This window comes from Pteropus alecto, unplaced genomic scaffold (genome assembly GCF_000325575.1).
Source record: "Pteropus alecto unplaced genomic scaffold, ASM32557v1 scaffold161, whole genome shotgun sequence".
Classification (NCBI taxonomy): Eukaryota; Metazoa; Chordata; class Mammalia; order Chiroptera; family Pteropodidae; genus Pteropus; species Pteropus alecto.
In genome coordinates, this window is record NW_006432943.1 from 860073 (window position 1) to 880159 (window position 20087).

The 20087-nt window shown below is 34.4% G+C and overlaps 1 protein-coding gene across 24 annotated transcripts in view; it reads left to right on the plus strand.

Annotated features, from left to right (window-relative positions):
• The window catches only part of MAPK10 (mitogen-activated protein kinase 10), a 437658-nt gene that overhangs the window by 214411 nt on the left and 203160 nt on the right, over positions 1–20087 (plus strand). The window contains exon 1 of one of the 24 annotated variants that reach the window (XM_025043835.1): positions 9406–9464. The exons of the other annotated variants lie outside the window; for them this stretch is intronic. The gene's annotated coding sequence lies outside the window, so the exon portion shown is untranslated. Of the gene's footprint in view, positions 1–9405; positions 9465–20087 lie in introns of those variants that run through there. 24 annotated transcript variants of the gene reach the window in all.

The following is a 20087-nucleotide window of genomic DNA, read 5'->3' on the forward strand; positions in this document are numbered from 1 at the left end:
AAGTTGTGGAAACTTCTTTTCCCAGTACTGGAACTCTGGGTTGGGGAGCCTGGTATGGGGCTGGGACCCCTTGCTCCTTTGAGGGGACCTCTGTGGCTGAAATATTACTCTTGATTTTTAACCACTACATCGGGATGTGGGACCAGCCTGTTCTATATTTCCACCCCTCCTACCAGTCTCGAGCTGGCTTCTCTATGTCCTTAGTTGTAGAACTGCTGTTCAGCTAGACTTCAGGCAATTCTAAATGATGGTTGTTCTACAGATTAGTTTTAATTTTGATGTGGTTAGGAGAGGAGGCAAACATAGCATTTACTTAATCTGCCAACTTGAATTGATATCCACTGGATACCATTTTTAAAAAAGAATTAATAATTAGACAAATGGTGAAAACCTCGAAATGTTCCTGATTAATTTATAAGAATTAATTCCATATAAATACACTTTAGAATTAGCAACACTGTAAAATCTGAGAAGTAAGCATTTTTCTCCAGGACTCAATTAGTGGAACAAAACTGTGGCTCAGCAAGATAAGAGGAAAGGTCCAGGGTAATGGTTATCTTTCCTGAGGAAAGCATGATGGCCTGAAGTTTTCTTTCAATATAAGTACAAAAATTTATGAAATTATTTTTAAAAAGTTATATGACTATCTATATATTTGTTTACATTTCAGCCCCAAATATTTTATTTTATAGAAATTTGTAGCATTAGCCTTCATGAAATAAATTTGTTTTTTCTTCTCCTGCTTTAACCCAAGGACATTCAGTTCCTTGGAGTCCTTTTAGTTTGGAAGTTTGCAAGTACGAGTGCCATATAAAATGATGTAGGAGATAGCTGGTACTTGAAATGAATTATCTGAAAAACTAAAATTTTATGCCAAAATGTTATAATTTACATTTTTTTTTTTTTTTTTTGGTCCTAGCATCTAGCCTTCCAGTGCCATGTCTCAGTTTGAAATGACAAAGTTAAATGCATTTCTTTAAAAAAAGTATGTACAGCTCAGTTGACTGCCTTTGCTCAAATAAAACATTGTACATTTTGTAACTATTGGGCCAGCAATGGAGTGTACTTGGATATTTCTACTAAGACCTATTCATCAGAATATCATATAGCTGCTCCAGTATAGCTAATGTGATATGTAGTTTGTCTATCTAAAATTGGCTTATTCTGGACCTATAAAGTATTTCAACAGCTGCCTTTTTGAAGTACTGATTCCATACAGGTAAAAGATAAACCCTGCTATACTGAATTCCATTAGGAAGAGGTGTTTCTTGGACAGCACCAATGCCTAAAATGGTGCTGAGATGTCGATAACTATTCAGTGAGAAAATGACTCAAATTGAACTTTTTTTCTGGTGTTGTGTCTCTGTCATGCACAGGTAAAGTCTGACCCAGTTCTCCACCTGTCTGGGGCACCACTGCACTTATTTTAGGCCTCTAGTGGTCTTTACTATGTTAGCATGTATACTATATTATAGTTTTCCTTATTCACAAGTCTTCAGTCACCACCAGACTGAATGTTTCTTTAAAGTGGCTTCCCTTATGTATTCTTGCATCATCAAAGTCTACATGATGGTTTACATAATATCTAATAGACTTTTAGCAAGCTAGTTTTTCAACATTTCCAAAAAATTTGCAAGTGTCTTTTTCTTTTACACATTTGCTTTTCAGTACAGGAAGATGAGTCTTTGCTCAAAGTCTATTAAAAAGATAAAAAGGCCAACTTTGTAAAGCTCCTAGATCTAATATAGTGATTGTTAGATTTGTTTATTCAGTTAATCAGTAATTTTTGAGTGCTGAGTGCCCACTGGGTGCCAGGCACTGTTCTTGGTGCTAAGGAAACAGCAATGAATAAAATAGACCCACATCCCTGTATGGGTTTATTCCAATGAGGGAAATAAACAGTAAGTAAAACATTGAGCCTATTACATAGTGGTCAAATACTAGGGAGAAGGAATAAAGCTGGGAAAGGGAATACCAGTAACTGAGAGAGTGAGTTGACATTTTTGATAGGGTGAGTGGCCATTGCTAGCATCATCAAGAAGATAACTTTTGAGTAAAGACTTGAAGACTTGTTCACTTGCCAGCTATGTGAACATCTAAGGTAGCATTCCAGGAAGAAGGAACAGCACATTAAGTCCAATGGCCGGTTCTTAGTTTTCATGTGACTTACCTGCTTTAACAGCTCTCGATGCAGGAGATCACTCTACTACCTGGCACCACTCTCCCAGATTTCCTGTTGTCTTACTGATGGCTTTTTTGTTGGTTTCTCCTTCCCGTGATTTTAATATGTTGGAGTTCTCTATAGCTCAGTTATCATAATTCTTCTCTCTCCACTTTCTATATCAGATCATCTAATCCTGTGGCTAACTACATATAAAGACATATAAATTTATATTACCAACCCTGACTTTTCTGACCACTCTATTCAAACTCATATATTTAATTGCTTATTTGACATCCCATATGCTTATCCCAAACTTAATATGTCCCAAATTAAACTTCTATTCTCAGCCCCACTTCCCATCCTTCTTTACCTCATCCTTTGCCATCTCAGTAAATGGCATCATTATTTACATAGTTGTTCAAGCTAAAACTTGGGAGCTTTCCACAGCCCTTTTTTTTAATCTTACATCTCACGTAAAACTTATTGAATTTATATATTCATTTATTGAAAAATGAATCAAGGTCTCTCTTTTGAGCTTCCATAGCACCCTATTTACAGCACTATCATAGCACTAAAAAAACTGTGTCTTAATTGGAAGTAATTTTTCTCATTTATTAGACTATGAGCCCCTGGTAGGAAAAGACCATTAACATTCATCTCTGATTTGTGAATATTGAGAAAACGCCTGGGCACATGGGGGTGCTTCATAAAAGTGTATTGAATGAATTAATGATCACTTAGTCTTATTGTTCCCTAAAGAAGCAATTTGAAGAACCTCTAGTATCTCCCCAAAGCATTAGGCTAGTCGCATTGCTATGATCAGTTATCTTGCACTGGATAAAATGCAGCCCATTTCTGGTTTAGAAAATAGTTGAATGATATTCTGAAACTACATGACATTTTAGACTCTATGCAATTTCCCACATGACATAAAATGCAGAATTTAAGACAACACAGGCAGAGTTTAGAACCTGATTTTGTAGAGTTTGACACTGGTGTTCATCTAGTCCAATGCCTTTATCCGTGATAAAGTTGAGGGCCAGAGCTCAGGAGGCAACAACACTAGAGCTAGAGTTGGGATACCTGCATCACAGTCCAGGTCTTTCCCCACCGTGCCATTCTTCCATAGCTTACTCAATTTCCTTGGGTTATTATGTCTCCAGTGGTAAACTGAGAAGACGGTATATATTCAGCATCTTTATTCTAATATATTTTCTCATGTTAGATTTTGTTTTTTATATATTTAGAAGCCTCGATGATTCAATTCAGTGAGTCATACTTTTATCACAAGAATAGGAATGATGCGGACACATTAGATAAGATTTTTAGACAATTTCCAATTTATAGTGTGTTTCTAAGTATCACCAACATTATTGAAGACCGTCCTTAACTTAAATTATATCTGGTAGTGCTTAATTGTTTTTTTTAATAGGTTAGGTAGATTTATGCAAGAGTGTGCAATTTATAGATTAATGGAAGTAATTTTAATGTAAGCATTTAAACAATGAAAATTGCTTTATATCTAGAACATTTAGTGATAATAAAGTTAATGTGACTCTTGAGAATTTTAGAACACCTGATGTTTAGAAATGTAGAATAAACCATTACTTATGACTCTTTTCTAAAAGATGGCAGCTGTGTTTCCTATGCGGTGATGATTATTTTTAAGATTACCATACAGAAAAGAGCAAGAATATACTTAGATTGCATGCAGAGTTTATATGATCTATTTTTGGTTAAGAAAAAAAAAAGAGCAAAAAACAAGAAGTTTGTGAATAAGAATTTTGGTAGAAATAGCTCATCATTAATAGATATTTAGAAAACTGAAAACTAGAATCACCTCTAACACAGTGACAGTGCTTTTATTTAACTGTTGACAAGCACGGACAACACTTTAAAATGTTTTTGTCGATTGATTATAAAGGGTAAATACTGGCTTTATTGGTCTATGATTCTAAAAAATGGATTTTGCTCTTTTATGCTTTCCTTGATGATCTTTCCTCTGCAGCTGGGTAAATGCTCTTCCTTTGTCCTCCTATAACACCTGGAGCAAATCAAACTTTCTTCATTGAATTCAAAATGGTGTGTTACACTCTTGTCTTGTCTTTCCTGAATGGAGCTTAAGGTCCCTGAAGGCAGATCTGATTCTCTATTTCTGTTAAAAGTGCATTTTACCAAACAGGCTCTAACTTGCTCTCTGTCCATCAGTTTCAAAATCCTCTTGGTTTAGCCTTTAAATTATTTTCTTATTAGTCTTTGCTGACACTGAGAAGTATCATCAATAAAACAATAGAGTTACTCTGCCTAAGGCTACTCATAGGAGTTGGAAGGAGGAGCATACGCTAAAGATGATGACTTCCTCCCCACCCCATCCTTAACATACCTGAGGAATTCCACGCCACCCTCATTTAGTACAGCCTTGAGATTAAGAGCAATAACTCTGGAGCCAGGCTGCCTGGATGTGAATCTGTGTTGCACTATTTACTAGCCCTGCCACTTATTAGCTGTGTGAGCTTGGGCAAGTTCTTCACTGCTCTCTTCCTCAATTTCCTCATCTGTAAAATGGGGATAATAATATAACCTACTTCATATGGTTGCTATGAGAATGAAATTAAATGAGTCAATATATATAAAGTGCTTAAAGCAATGCCTGACACAGAGCAAACACTATACACGTTAGCTGTAATTATTATTATTTATGTTATTATTATTATTTATTTAGTAATGCTTCCTCTCTATGCAGTGACAGGAGAGAGCAATGACAGAGTTTCTGTGGTGCTAGACCACCTCTCCACAATCCTTGCTGCCCCAGGCACTGAAAAGTCAGCTTCAGATCCAAGAGTGTAAAGCAATTCAGTTGTAATCTACTGCTATATAATATAAATCAAGGGATGCAAACTGACAGCTGGCAGTGATTCGATTTGTTGGCACATACAGTTCTTTAAAAGTGGATGTAACTATACAGATGTTAGGCTTCTCTGAAATTCATTAATGAAATGGCACTGAACTTATATAACTGCTCTCTTCAAATAAGTAAATTTCCTTGAGTTTTAAGAAGGAAATGGAAAGGTAAATCTCAGAATTATTTTTAGAAGATGCAAATTTTGTTGGAGATTATCCTTTAAAAGCAAGATTCCATGATGTTGGTTAAAAATTGCATCTTTCTGGCTTCTTTTCATGCATTCATTCCCACCTTCCAACTTAAATGTCTACAAAAAAAAAAAAAAAAAAAAGAGGAAAACACGAAAAGTCAGAACAGAAACAAAAACAAGGACTGACAATTTCCTTTTGCTAAATATTAAAATATTAAGGGACTTTCCATTGCATGATCATGGAAACTAGACTGAAAGAAGCGACAGATAGTCTCTATGGCAAGAAAGAAAGAAAAAAATGTGCTTTTGTGAAGCTAGATATGAAGACCCTTTGTTTCTTTGTCACTTCATACCCTGGCAAAAATAAAGATCTACCAACTCAAAAACTGGTTGCTGCTGTTCAAAGAACTTTTCACTTTAGGTTTTAGTTTATTAAAGGCTCACAATAACCTATGGGATAGGTAGTATTATTCTTATGATCTAGATGAGGAAAGAGAAGCACAGAGTACTGTGGAAGACACATTTGAGAAGCATTGCCAAAATGCAGAGGAGAGGGATGATGAAATGATGACAGAGCAAATGATAGGTATGGAAACCAGAGAACATAATTCCAACCAACCATGGAATAGGAATCATTCAGAGGAGTAACTGAGCCCAATCGAAAGGAAAGCATTTACCTTCCTGAGATAATAAAGAGACTGAGTATGCACAGCTCTCTACCAAGGAAAGAGAGACAGCTGAGCTAAGTTGCTAGAGGCAGGCTTTCTAGATTCAACTTCTTCCTCTACCACAAGCTGGATGACCTACTGTGAGTTACTGAACCCTCCTAAGCCTCACTTTCTTCATTTGTAAAATGGAGATGATAATGACAGTATGTTCCTTACATGGTTTGCATGAGGATTAAGTGAGTCTCGCATGTGAACTAGTTCATAAAATTGTGACACATAGTAAGTGCCCAATAAGTGATAGCTACTTTTATTATTAATTTATTATTATTATTATTATTATTATCGAATGAGTGAAAAGGGAGGAGAATGCATAGTCAAATGATTTGAGTTCTAATTGATTGGGTTTATTTACTGCATATCTACTCATAGCCATTGATGTACTTACCTAGATTGTAAAACTTCAAGAGGGGGGTTCACAGATTTGACCACAGAACCTCCATACCCCATTTTTCCTCATGAAATATAAATAATATGTCATGGGGTATACAACAGAGCACTGTCTAGGAAATGTTCTTTATTTCATACACCTTGTATACAAGAATAGAAAAACGGATGTGAAAATGTCTTTTATTGATGACCTGTACTGCAAACAACTAACCGTCAAAGTTTCCGGAGCAAAGGGGCCCACCTGCCCCGCACGCATCTAAGTCAATGAGTTACATGCGGGTTGTGCAGCAAAGAAAGTAAAGATTTATTAGAGAGTTGCAAGTCCCAGAGACACAGGCGAGCTATTGCTCCCTGGGTGTCTCAAGGGGCAAGATTATACAGGAGAAAAATCCTTAGTCATGGAAACAGAGAGTTGGAGTCGTAGACGCTACTGATTGGATGGGGCTGGGAAATTGGTCATCATGTCTGGTTCTGGAATCAGCCACAGGTTCATCCCATCTGGTCTGATGGTTGATGGGGCTCTTCTGCCTTGATGGGTCTGGGACTGAAACACACCTAAAGCCGAGATGTCATCCTTAGTATAACCGAAACTTATTGTCCTCGTGATCCACAGACCTGAGGCTTTATTCTTAAAATATTTGACACTGGCCAGAACTTTATGTCCTAAGGCTTAATGATTGAGAGAGTAGGCATACAACGGTGGAAGGATAAGGGCAGAAAAAAAGCAAGTGAGTCACAATGCCATTATCTAGGCAAAACTAGCTCGAATCAAAGAAAAAGCTATAAGTGAAATCTGGGTGTGGTTACAAAAGAGCTTCTTATCTGTACAAAACATCATAAATACACTTTTTCCCCCATTGTACAAAATCATACATCTAAGCATGCAAACTTTATGATCACTCACTCTTGTCAACACCATCACCTTTAACATCGAAAATTTTTCTTGGCACCTTTACAGAATGTTGTAAAAAAAAAAAAAAAAAAAAGTTAAAATTGGCAGAGCTCCAGGCTTCTGGGTGATTTATTTTACCACATTACATATAATTCCTTCAAAGTGATTGTCATTTATTGTCTGTTATCATGTCATAAGGACACTATTCTCTTATGTGTTGAAATTACATTTCTCTACTGTGCCTTACTTTGCTATCAGAGTGATACTGAGTTAACATAAAAAAACACATTATTCAGGGTTTTGTTTTACTTTTTACCTTCAGCACTGTTGATAGCTTATATTGATCAGTTTTTGTTTTATTTAATGTTTTTGTGTCTGATGGCATATCCTACATGGCTTCCAGAACTGAGCATGGGTTTGTTCAGAGAGAAGTTATTAGCTCTCATAGAAATTTTTCCTGCTGTACCTCATCACTAATAAACTGGGTTGGGGAAATAGAATTAAAAATAAAATCTCTTGCCACCCCAGTGACTCTCATCTGTGTAGAAAAGAATGAAACTGTTTTATTTTTGATTAAGCATTAAATCAGACTGAGATGTATATCACGAGCAATCTTGTAAGGAGATTGCAAAGGGGAAAAGAAACTTCACCGTTTTATATAGCGAGGCAGATACAATTCATAACATACATGTTAATTATCTTTATCAAAGAAAAAAATAAAACTTCTTGTGTTTTTATGACAAGCAGGTAGTAATATCATGAAGCCAAGTACCTAGGTTTAATTCCCACAGAGACAGAGAGATGGAGTGCCATCCGTTCTCCTCGAAGTTCACATTTCAAAGAAATGGCTCTGAGACCTCCAAGAAATACATTACTTGGATGCAGAACTGGCATGAGGCTTATTAAGCTTTTAAAAAGATTTAGGTATATCTCAAAAACACAGAGAAAGAATTTAAAATTTCAGATTTTCTAAGCGAAATTCTAAGGGATGGGTAGGAATAGTCTTCCCTTTTGATACTAGGGAAAATTTAAAGTATTTTTTTAGGTATGTATTTACCCAGGCAGTTTCCCATTTTTGTTACTATTTTATAGTTGCACTACAGTTTGTTAATTACCTTCATTGCTGTTTCTACTTTTTCTCAGCAGTTTGCAGTTATATAAATATCCAGCAAGTCCAAGAAATTATCAGAATTACATTAGGATTAATTAAAATACAATATTTGCCTTGAGAGATTCTCTTTAAATATATTATACTAATGGAATGATTTTTGATTAGAATCCTTGATTCTTGATTAGCAGTGAGTGCACAGCATACTCATTATACCTTAAATTCACAAACTGTTGTAGAGAGTTATGCTTGCACTTTCAAATTAACTGTGTGAATATTATGTTATAGTTTCTTATGAAATCTTATGCAATCTAAGCCTAAGGAGTAGTTTAACTCTGTAACCCAATAATCTAAATTTTTAATTGAGTTTTTCTTATAAGGCCCAATAATTTTTTCCTGAGTTCTTATCAATAGCATCAAATTTATGTGGTAATCTAGGCTTTTCAATAATTATTCCATCTCTCAAATGATTTGTTCCACACGTACGATGCAAAGATACTGTTGCCATTCTCTACTATCAAAGTATTTTTATGAAGCACCCACTGAAGGGTACAGATTGAATTTTTAGTGTTTAATGTACAATGAGTTGTCTTGAGAACAAACCCAAACTATGGGCCATTTTTTGCATCACTCCAATCAATAGTCAATTAAATCCCCATGAATAATAGGAGTCCACCTTTATTTACTATTTATACTGAGACTGGAGAGAACTTGCATGATGAGCAGTTAGGACACAGCTGAAAGACTGTGTCCCCTTCCTTAAGGACCCTACATTCCAGTGGGATTTCCTTTGTCTTTAACTTATTGTCTCAAAGCTCTCATTGTTGAGTTTTCAGTTAAAGTGTGATCCGAAGACCATGTTTTCAGAAGTAAGACTTAGGGACACCTGTCCTCCCAGACTTTAGAAACTGAGTCATTGGGTAACAGTATCAGGGGGGCACACATACACCATGTTTGTGGTTGGCGGCAAATAACAGAATCCAACATTTATTAACTTGAGCAGCAAAGGGATTTGTTGGAAGGGCATATGCTGGTTCACAAAGCAGAGAAGCATCGAAGATCCAAGGTGAGAAGATTGCCAGGATAAAAAAAGGTAGGCAGTGGAGAGCACAGCCTGATTTTCAGCTGGGGAGAGTTTGGCTAGAATGCTGGGGCTGGGAACTGTCTGCCTGCTTGATTCTGCTTAATGCTTCCCCTTTACATATTATCCTCTCAGGAGTCAAAATTCCAGTCAGAAGCATCTGATTAGATGAGCCACCTTCCAGTAATATCGGCTTTATTACAGCAAGGGAGTAAACAGAGAGAGAGTTATCCCATTTTGCCTTCTAGAGTGGGAGACATTACCCTGCCTCCAAATTATTTTGATATTTATGTCAAATGCTGCTTCTTTATCCACTCTTGGTTCTAAGTTTTTTGCATATATTAATTTATTTATTCTTACAACACTCTATGTGGCAGGTATCATTCTTCCCGTTTGCACAACAAAGAAACTGGGCACAAGAAGTTTACTTGCCCCAAATCACACAGTAAATGGTAGAGACGGAATTTGAAGCTAGGCACTCAGGTTGCAGAATGTGTGCTTTCTCCAAGGATGAGTGTTCAGAAGCTTAATCAAAAAAAAAAAAAAAAAAAAAAAAAAGAAACGGAAAAGACAGAAAAGGAGAAAATGATAAATCAACAATCAAATGTTTGTTTGATGATAAAATATGTAATATCTATTATTTTTTCTATACTTTGTAAATTCATGTCGTTTTTTTCACTTGTAGTGTTGGATTTACAGATTTACAAAGATAGTACAATTTCCATATACAGTCTTTACTCAGCTTCCCCTAAAGTTAACATTTTATGTAACCATGGTACAATAACGAAAACAGAAATTAACATTGATACATAACTATTAATAAACTACAGGCTTGAATCATATTTGCCTAGTTCTTCCACTAATGTCCTTTCTGTGTTCCAAGATCTAATCCAGGATCCTACTTGTGTTTCCTGACCATATTTCTTTAATCACCTTCAATCTGTGTAGGTTTGTCTTTCTTTGTCTCCTGTGACTTTGATAGTTTGGGTGAATAACGGTCAAGTATTTTGCAGAACATTCTTTAATGAGCTTGTCTAAAATGTTTTATTTTATGATTAAATCAAGCTTACGAATGTGGAGGAAGAATGCACTTTTTAGTGCATTCAGTCAGGGAGTATATGATGTCAATATGTCATATTATTAGTGATGTTAACATTGATAACTTAAGGTGGCTATGTCTTATTTTTTAATTATAACTTTTCTTTTAAAAAGTTAGCTAAATTAACATTTCTAGTATTTAGTAAATTTTATTTTTTTTATTAGCAGGTTTTGTGATATTGCAAAACTTCTAACTCATATGGACCATATATAACTTGCTCTTGCCTTTCAGTGACTAAGTTTCTATGATTTAGAACATAATCTGTTCCTTCAACCACACACAACTAAATGCTCCATCTGATGTTTAATAAGCTTAGTGAAAGATGAGCAGGCCACTATGTCCCCATTTTGGAGTGGATACCATAGCCAACGGCAATCCTTATTCTGATACAAAATGTAGTACCACACTAGGGAGTTAGTGAATTATAGCCAATTCTGTCAATTTAATGAGTATCCAGGCCACTTCTTTTGCTGTTCTTGAAAGCTACATTTGTTAGTAAGGGCTTCCGGCCAATTTGGCAATTAGCCTAGACTTTATGATACTATATACAGCTCATTTAAAACAAATTCTCCATACATAAAATTGAGTAAAACATATGCCAAAATGATAATGCAGACAAGTTATTGTTAAAGAAAACTACTTTGCAATAGTCTCTGTGTAAGCCCACAGTCTTTTCTAGCTTTGGTTTTAACTGAAATACATATTTAGGAAACAATAATGATTTTATAGTTTTGTGTTTTATGTATATAAAATAAACTGTATACTGAATATAATTTATTATTATTAAACTCTTTACTCCTTATACTAGAGAACCAATAATGAACTCTCCTTAATTTTTGACAACTTTAGAAATAGTATTACATGTTGTTTGTGTGTATTTGTTTGCTCTTACAAATAAATGGTACCATTTGCTCCAGGCTTCTAACAGACAGTGGAAATTGTTAATGTTTGGTAAACCATTTGTTAATAAAATTAAATTTAGATGAGTGATAGCGAAAGTGTGGCTAAAGGTAGGAAAATGATAAAATTACATATTCATGTAAGTCAGTGTTTAGTGTGCAACAGTTTTAGCAATGCTTTTATATTTATCAACTTGGAACATGGTAAAATGCTGGTTATTTGACATTCTTGTGTACTTTGCTTTTGCGAAAAGAACTTAGCATTTTTAAAAGTTACCTTCTGCTTAGCCATCTAGTCACATAATCATTACTTTTTATCTCAATGTTTAGGCACTTTAAAAAGCATCTTAGTAATCAGTTTTAAATTTAAGTTTGTTATATGATTGCTTTTAAACAATTTTATCAGTTTGTTACTGCTAAGAGCTAGTATGGATCCCAGAACCTTGAATTAATAAATAAATCTTAACAATAATGTATACGAATTCATAAAAATTTAAAAAAATAACTAAGTTTACTTACCAGGATATATGTCTACAATTTTTTTGTGTGTTTTGTTTTGTTTTGTTTTGTTTTGTTTTGTGGTGAGTGACGGGGAAGTGAGAAAAGCCATTTAGCAGCAGGGAACAGGACACAAAAATAAATATTTCTATAGATCCTTTTTGGTTTCTGGACTGATGAAAGATCCCTCACTCTAAGAAATCATGCAGTAGTGCTGTGTTGGAGCTGGCTTGTACCAGCTTGCAAGAACCAATTGTTAAATTCTAAGTTTTGTTACTTGGTTATTAAACACAGTCCTTATTTAAAATTAAATTGTATAAACTCACAATTAATTACATACTATTGAAAATAATAAAAACTCAAGACTCATCATTTCTCAATGATTTATATTACACTTTACTATTGTTATTATTTTATTCATTCTCTTGAGGTTATTTATGTCTGTTGTATCTGTGTCATCGATTTACTTACTCTATAACGATATGCCACTGTACATCTCTTCCCAGCTCTGGGTGCAGAGACTTCATTTTGGTAGCTTAATAAGCTTATAATTAACATTATAAGTGTGTATTTTCTTAAAGAAAATAAAATTAAATATGATAGAAGACTGATTTGAAATCACTATTCTGTCATTTCTCTCTGTCATACTACACTAATATTTATCAATGAATAAATTAATATTCATTTGAGTTTACTACATATACTCTCTGCTTGGAATCCCTTTCACTACAATATACCTTTGAATGTCTTTTTTGCCATCAGAATTTATATGTCATCCCTTCAGAGAAACCTCTTTTAATTATTGTATCTAAAATTGCCTATCCTGTCCTGCCCACTCCCTGACCTGGCACATTTGCCTTCCATCACATTGACTTCCTTCACTGTAGCACTTACTACTCTCTGAAAGTATGTAGTTTATTTATTTATATGTTTCATCTTTCTCCCTTACTGTAATATAAGCTTCCAGAGGGAAGGAATCTTCTATGATATTCTCATTTCTTTTTTTTTTTCATTGCCTAAAACAGAGTTAGGTACACAGTTAATGATCAATTTTTGTTTAAAAAATTGATTTAATATTTGAATAGACTATGTCAGCGAACAGGCTTCTAAATTAAAATAGGAGTTGAGAGATAGTTGAAGTAATATTTGAATATGAGATAAAAGGAAGTTAGTGAAAGTACTACCACTTGAAAAAGAGGCTCTAAGATGCTGAGATAAGCTATTCTAATCAAAAGACTGGTGCGTGTGTGTGTGTGTGTGTGTGTGTGTGTGTGTGACACATATAATTAAAAACACATTGAACTTTTGTTAACTTTCTTGGGGGATAGAATTTAGATGCAGATTATGTCAAAAATTTAGTTATAGATGAAATTCATATATTGCATTTATTATGCTGTACTCATCTGTGAAAATAAAGCTCCTAAAGCAACATTAATTACGTGAATGAAGTTGAGAGTTTTATTTTAAGGAACAGCAGCATATTCAGTTTTTTTGTGGCATTTTTCCAACTATAGAAGCCAGCTGTTAAGAGCTACTTTCCTTCCCAGAAGACTTGCACAGAGGAAGCTGAGGCTACAATTCTATTCCAAGCCAAACTTTGTATAATATGAGCAAATAAAATGCAAAAGAGCATTTTTAGTGACTTTGATGAAGGTAGCTATTTCTAATATTTAAAAGCGTGGTCAGGTTTATTGCTGTCTTTTTAAAAGTATGATTTGGGGATGGATAGATGATCTGTAATCCATAAAGTACTGAAATGTACGATTTATGAATTGAGAATAAAGGATAATGAGGATATTGCTAAAGAAGAGTAATATTTGGTAAGTATTTGGGAAAAGCACGTTTATTTGTTCCTTCATTCACTTATTCCACATATAATTCTTAAACACTAATTATGTGTCAGGTAGGCATTGTTTCAAGTGCTTAGGGCTACAATGAAAGAAGTACTTTCTATCCTTAGCCTAATGGGGGAATAAAAACAAGTAAACAGGCTATTGTAGCAGTGTGATAATTGGTAGGATGAAGAAGTTTAAGGCCTTCTAAGAGCATATAAAAAGGAGACAGTTAGCCCAGATTTATGAAGTTTGAAAAATTGATCAGGTGATCATGATTAACCTTGTGGATTAAAAAGTGACTGGTATGCAATGAATAAATTGGAGACAGTAGTGTGTCAACAAATGTTTAAAACTGGCTCTTCAGGGGAACTAACAGCCCTGGCTTGTTGTATTTGCCCAGTTCTATAGTGTAAATATTTCCACTATGCTGATTTAAAGCTACCTATGGTCTCACGGAATGTGACGATGAGAAGGGATGGACATAGTGTGCTCTAGTGAGCAGAGTCGAGTAGGTTCTGTAGTGAGATAAAACGAACACGTCTCTGGTTAGAGAAGACAGAGCGATGCCTTAGCGACTAGTTGGAGGCCACTTTATTAAGCCAAGGGAGAGATGATGTGGTACAAACTAAGTTGTTGAGATCTGAGCAATTTACAAAGATATTTAAGGAATAACGAAGCAGTTGAGAATTGAGACCATGGACTCAGAATCAGACTTTCTAAATCCTGGTGCTGCCACTTAGCTAGCACTGTGATGCTGGGCTATCTTTTAGCTTCTCTGAGTTTCAGTGTCTCATTTATAAACTGGTGATAATGATAGTACCAGACAATTAGGATTAAGAGAAATAAAGGAGCTAATATGTATGAAGTGCTTCAACTGGCAAATGTAATCTTCAATCAATAAATGTTATCTTTAGAAATACAGAGGAGATTAATGATTAGTGTGATGTTGAGTGGGCAGAGAAGGAGAAATAGGAGTCAAGAGTGACTTGTGATTTTCTAGCCTGTCTAAACAGATGGATAGAGATGTAATTTTTATAATCTCCCCAGTGAATTAGTAAGGATGGAAACAGAATTAAGTGTATGAATAAGAGCTGAGGAAGTATAGATGGAGAGTTTCTAAACCTGTGTGCACTTAAGATCATCTGGGGGCTTTAAATATACAGATCCTATGCCATGCTAGGCTTACTGAATTGACTTTCCCCAGACTAAGACCCAGGTATCTGAATTTTTAGAATGTTCCCAAGGTGATTCTGATGAAGTTAGTTCATAGAACAGCATGTCTGTCTACTTTAAAGGAATCTTTTAAGAATTTGAATTTATGAGAAGGGTTATAGAAGAAAGTAGCTGGAGGGAATTAAACAACAGAAATGAAAAAGATCTAAACCTGCAAATTTTGATGGGAAGGAGCCTGCAGATATGGAGCATTTGAAGTTATAGATGAAAGAGAATAAATGAGATAAGGAAAATGAGATAAGATAGGTTCAAGGTAAAAGGAGGGTGAATAGATCTTCCACTAACTAAAAGAAATAAGAAGGAAGGTTATGGATCCAAGTACTTTATTTATTTATTCATTTTGTGGTGTATGGTTAGTGTTAGAAGTTATAATTTGTGGAAATAATTTGAAATATTCCTATCTATTGGTTTGATTGAGACTGCCAAATTATCCTCTGGTATTTATTCTCCATTTATTCTTATTAGTAATTGAATGCCCTGAATTTTAGCTAAGCACATGGCCTCCTTTGTAGCTAAGTATGGATTTGTGACTATGTTTGGGCCAATGGAACGTGAATGGAATAATGTCTACATCTTCTGGGAAAGGTAAAGCGGCTTGCCCCGATTGCCCTTTCTTTTTTCACTTGGCTGAAAAATGACTAAATGGCAGCTGATCTTGGACACGACATGCTTTCATCATGTGAGGGGTCAGTTTGTGGTCCTAGCTGTCCTCCTGAACAGACCTTAAACTGCTTGTCTATCTACCTTTGCATATTATGTCAGAAGCAAATAAGCATTTATCTTATTTAAATACTGGTTTTTAGGGCCTCTTTGTTATAGCAGCTTAGACTGTACCCTGATTAGTACAAACGGATTCTATATTCTCCATGAATAAGGAGAGGAAATTATTTTCCGAGAATTAGGAGTTGGTGGGAAAGGGCATAAGATTTGATAAGAGTGAGATAAGTTTGAAATTATTAGTGGATAGAAGAGTTAGGTACTAGGAAAATATAGAAACATTGCTTGGTAATCTTGAAGAACTAGAAGATCATTGATCATAGAAAAAGGAATCATAATATAAATATGAATTAACTACATAAACTCAGCAAAATAAGGAAAAAATCTTAACAGTTTTAATATAGGCTACAAAATTTCTATCAGAAATTTTCATACTTTTCAGACTTATAGTTAAAAAAATTTCATGACAATAAAGATCAAAATATTTATTTAATATTATAATACTTATTAAACAACCTATACACCTATAGCTTATAGGCTTGCTTGACATCAAAGAAGTCAAACAGACATCATTTAATACTAGCTATTTAATCACCAAATCAAACGTGAACAGAGTGCTAAAAACATTGAAACTAAATAAGATGGAAATGCTTTAATTTTATCATAGGAAGCTTCCTGAAAGAGATGGATTTTTAATTAAAACTCAAAATTCATGTATCTTTACACCTTGGAAACTAGAGCACATATTATTGATTTCGCACTTCTACTCTCATAAGTCTTTTCTAGAGTAGCGAAATCATATTTGATTTTTAGAATCTTTTAGCCTGGGCAGATGTTGCACTATAGTGGCCTTTAGCAAGATGAAGTATTTCTCTTTTCTAGTATTTATTATCCTTTGGGTCCTCCACATTTGAAAAAAATGTGATTTTAAGTGTGATTATCCAAGTATGGATCACATAGAATTAATTATTTGGAATCACCCATTAGCAGTAGACTATATCATTTCCTTGTCACAGATTTCACTTTTACCTGAAAAATTGTATAGATTATTTTAAGTTGTGACCTTTATATTCTAGCGGTGGAACACCTAGTGGCTCTATGTTTTATGCAAAATCAGCTTGACTCTTATTTCCTAAGTAGATATGTAGATATGGGCTTTTATATTTCTCTTACTTATCAGACAATGTAATTTGAAGTGATTCTTTCAGAATCCATCATGATCGGAATTGCATATTCTGTGAAGAAACTGGTACATGTTCACCCAATGACCAAACAAAATTATTATCATAGATTTAATTTTGTTTTAATCAAGATCTTTCATTTTGTTAAAGTGGAGAAAATTTATAATGCCAGTGAAATCAGTTTGGAAGACAAGTAAGGTGTGTTTATACATGTAAAGCCTTAGAGAGACTTGGTGTTCACTGGAAAATGTTTTAATTTGGCAGACAGAGCCCCAAGCCAAATTCCTTATTATCTTCAATTTAGTTGAGAAAATTGCTTTAACCTCGATCTTTCTGTCAAGTTTGATTGACAGATAACTACTAGCTGAAGGTACACTGGAATGCTGAGTAACTTAAAATATCTTGAGATTTTCTGAAGAGAGTTTTTGTGTATGTGACAGAAACAGAAAATATTAAGGTATAAGGAGTCAGGTTTTCTCTGTTCCTCTGCCTAACTGATATACTATGCAGAATAGCACAATCTTTAGAGGCTGAACAACAGTCATGCATGGGTGCTTGCATGAAGATACTGTCTTGAGCGAAAAAGAGAGCAGCAAGGGATAGAAAGGAAGAGGGAAAGGAAAGAGAAAGACCCATCAAGAGATGGAAAGATAGGGGAGAAGTTTTAAGGAAGAGAGTTGAAAGTGAGAGTGGGGAGAGTTATGGAGTTTGGAAAATTGGAAGTCAATAGGAATAAGAAAAAAAGAGAGAACTTAAAGAAGTGGGTTGTAAGTTGGATCTCCTTTAATATTTTTCAAGAAGTAAAACTAGGAATTAGAATTACTTTTGATTATTTTTGGTTGCTGCATTTGTTTGAGTACAGTGCTTTGTACCAGGTGTTTGAGTTTTACACAAAAATTAGCTCCCTATTCCAAAATACTTTAGAATAGTGCTATATCAAAGTCAAATATGATACAGGCAGTATACATATAAACACCTGATTGCTCAGAGAATGAGACTTGGTAACTCCTAGAAATAAGTCAAAATATCTGGACATCAGTGACACCGCTACAATATTGTATTGGCTTCTCCTGAATTATTTTACTGACCTTGTAGTCACGAACCAGTTAACATCTATGCTATAAAGATACAAGTGAAGCGAAGCATGTTTAGTATTTCCCTTGGCTGATTTTATTGACAAGATTTTAGAATAGGATAAAATGCAAACTCTTATTTTGAAACTTTTTTAGATTTTGCTAATAAGTGCAGTTTACATCTTGGCTGAGTTAGCCGCTTAGAACAATCGTCTTTCTCTTGTTAGTCCTTGGGCGAGATAAAATTCTTCACTCACACAGCTTTTATTTTCTTTTTATTATAGAGGAGCTTATGGTTTCCCTAAAGCAAGAATGGTGGTGTGTACCTAAATTAAATAGAAATATTTTAGTAAAATAATAAGATTCTATAATTAGATATGTTAAAGTATTAGTTTTCAGTTGATTATTTTATTTTGTAGAATTTTAAAAGTATCTGCAAAATAGCATTGTGGTGTACTCATTTAAATGACAGCTGCAAAATAATATGGTGGTATCTATCAAAAAGAAGGCTGGTGACTATGCCATAGAGCAACTATCCAGAAGGATAACTGCACATTTTGCAGATAGTGGCTAAAGTGGACTTCTGGGTGGACGGTCAGATCAGTGGCAATGCTAGTTATTTCATAAGAGCAGCAGATGATGTAATTTGCTTAATATGCATGTTGACCCCAGGATGTGTGAGATTGCCTATGAAACCTCCTAAGCTTGGGTTGTTCAGTAAATATCCTCAGAAAAAGTGGTATTCGGTCAGAGGCAAATGGCATAAGTGCTTTGTCTTCCCTAGGTTTGTGAACCATTTTTAGCTCACTTCTGCTTGGACTATTCTTGTGCAAACATGAGCTGTAGTAACAACAACAATAACAACAACAAGTAAATGTAAAAGAGATCATTTTTAAGTGCTGACGTTAATTGTGTTGCGTTTTTATGTTTCTCACACAATATTTAGCTTAAAATTTAATAATGTTAATGTATGAAAAAATAAACCTTATGCTCCATTTCATACCAACAAAAAATAATTTGAGAGGATTATAGATTTAAATATATAAGATGAAGCCATAAAGCTTCTGAAAAAAAAATATATTTTACACTTTGGGTTGGGCCAAACTTATTATACAAGAACCAGAAACTGTTAATTATAAAAGAAAAAATTTGGTAAAATCAGTCTTAATCAAAATTAAAAAAAATTTGATTGTCCAAAGACAGTGCTAGGAAAATAGAAAGGTAAGTCACATGCTGAGAAGAAATATTTGCAGGATAAAATCTGACAAAGAATTTGTTTCCAGAATATATTTTTTACGATTTCTACAAATCAATAATAAAATGACAGATAAACCATTTAAAGAAATTGGGCAAAAGATTTGAACAGATACTTCACAAAAAATGACATAGGAAGGGCCAATAAGCGCTTGAAAACGTATCAACATTTTTAGTCATTAGGGAAATACAAATTAAAACCACAATGAAACACCATATTATACCCATTAGAATGCCTACAATTAAAAAGCTGACTACCAAATGTTGGCGATGTGTGGAGCAACTGGAGCTCTCATCTATTGCCAGTGGGAGGACAAAATAGTAAAACCACTTTGGAAAGTAGTTTGGCAGTTTCTTAAAAAGTTAACATGTACCTACCTATGACCCAGTAATTCCACTCGTAGATATTTATTTACCTCCTCTGCCCCAAATTTATATACCCAAGAAGCATATTTCAACAAAAGACTTATATTTGAATGTTCATAGCAGCTTTATTCATAATTGTCTCAAACTGAAAATGACCCAAAATTTAACAATAGGTAAATGGTTAAACAAATTGTGATCTATTCATCCAGAGGAATAATATGCATTCATAAAAAAGAATCAACTATTGATGCATACCACGACATGTAGGAATCTTGAAAACATTATTCTGAGAAAAGTCAGCCAGGCATAAAAAATTATACACTGCATGATTCTATTTTATGAAGTGTAGGAACAGACAAAACTAATCTGTGGTGATAGAACTTTAAACAGTGATTGCTTAGGGAATGTGGGGATGGTCTAGAAGTGACATGAAGTAATTTTATGGGATGATGGTGTCATTCCTTATTTTTTGGGGTGGTG